We start from the raw sequence: 1956 nt of genomic DNA, 5'->3' as shown, positions 1-1956 counted from the left end.
TATATATATATATATATATATATATATATATATTCGTTTTTTTCTTTTTTATTCATTCTATTTGTTTCAGTCAGTTGACTGCGGCCATGTTAGACCACCGAATTGAAGAGTTTTAGTCGAAAAAAAATCAACGTTACGGGGACATAAACACACTAACACCGGTTACCAAGTGGTGATGGTGGGGGACAAACACAAATACGAAGACACACAATATATACATATACGTCGGAATTCTTTCAGTTGAAATTCTTCTGTTGAAAACCGAGTTGACACTTCGGCAAAAACGAATGTGTGAGTCTAGCGAAATGTAAAATATAATCCAAATGAGACAAAGATAGATTTTTGCACAGCACATCTTTAACGACCAGTTACAACTCTTTGTGTTGCACACTGTTTTTTACCACCACTGTACGCAATGGTGCTTAAAAAAATCAGTTGAACTAAAACAATTGTAACTGTTCACTAAAGATGTGAAAAACACTGTATTATGTATGTATGTATGTATGTATGTATGTATGTATGTATCTATCTATCTATCTATCTAGGCTTTTCTTTCCACGGCTAAACCTAAACTGTCCTCTCCTCTTTTTACACGAGAACATTACTGTGATACACGATCCCTATTGATCGACACACCCCTACTTTTCTTTCCTTCCTCCTCCCAAAAAGAAAAGCTCTACATTGTATTTGTCCCATGTTTGTTGAGCCCTGTGTGGCTAATAAAAGAAATGTATCTATCTATCTATGCGCATGCATGTATATATATATGTATGTAGGTATACGTGCATATATATATATATCAGTACATCTGTTAGACGGGACCTTGATGAATGCCATGAGGCAGGAAAGTATACTAGTCCTTATATATTTAATACTCAATATTTCATATATTTAATAAGACATTCAATACTTCATTTCATTCTACTATTTATATTATATATTCCATATTCTATATCCCATATTAATTTTATAAGAATATAAATTAAACATAAAAACAGACCGAGTTGGAACTCTTTTAAATAATATATTCCTCTATACACGATCATACAAAACCCTTTTTTATATTTTTTATTTTTATTTTTATTTACACACACACACACACACACACACACACACACACACACACACACACACACAAGCACACACATATATATGTGTAAAACTATCTTAATTGAGTCTTGTTATACACACACACGCACACACTCACACATGCACATGTATATATAAAAACTTTCAATTAAGATCGGCCGTATAAAAGGGAAGCACACCCACATCAATGGCCATACGGTAAAACACAAATCATCAGGTAGAAAATGAAGGGGGTATACCAACGATCGGTAACCAGCAACTTCAAGAGTGTCCGAAGCTGTAAAGAAATTCAGCGTAGTGTAAAATAATAATGAAAATAAACGACGGAGAACAGTATGTCTCTGGGCTATGCCATCCAGCGGCACATCGATATATACTCTGATGCAAAACGGACAGCCTGATGATTTGAGAGGTTCTGAAGTTCTCTGTTGTGTTTTGCAGTATCATATAGATGCAGTACTTCATACATACCCACCTAAATGCTGTTGCTGTCCAATAAAATCTATTAATGAAACGATTGTAGGAATTCTTTATAATTCATTCGTTTGTTTATATATATATATATATATATATATATATATCTCACGGATGAAATATTGTATATTTCTATTAGTGCATTGCTACATATGTTTCGACATGACATGTCTTTTTATTGGACTACCTCACCACATCCATACGATGTTATTAAACATTATTTATAATATCCATAGACCCTAGGGGAGTCCATTAATTCGACATGTATGCTTCTTCAGGCAATTTTTGCATTAATGTTCGTAGATCTTATGAGCGCACTAGTAGGCTTCTGTCACACACACACACACACACACACACACACACACACACACACACACACACACACACACACAC

This window comes from Octopus bimaculoides, chromosome 3 (assembly GCF_001194135.2).
Source record: "Octopus bimaculoides isolate UCB-OBI-ISO-001 chromosome 3, ASM119413v2, whole genome shotgun sequence".
Taxonomy (NCBI): Eukaryota; Metazoa; Mollusca; class Cephalopoda; order Octopoda; family Octopodidae; genus Octopus; species Octopus bimaculoides.
The sequence above is the reverse complement of the archived record's forward strand: the minus strand, read 5'-3'. Positions refer to the sequence as shown.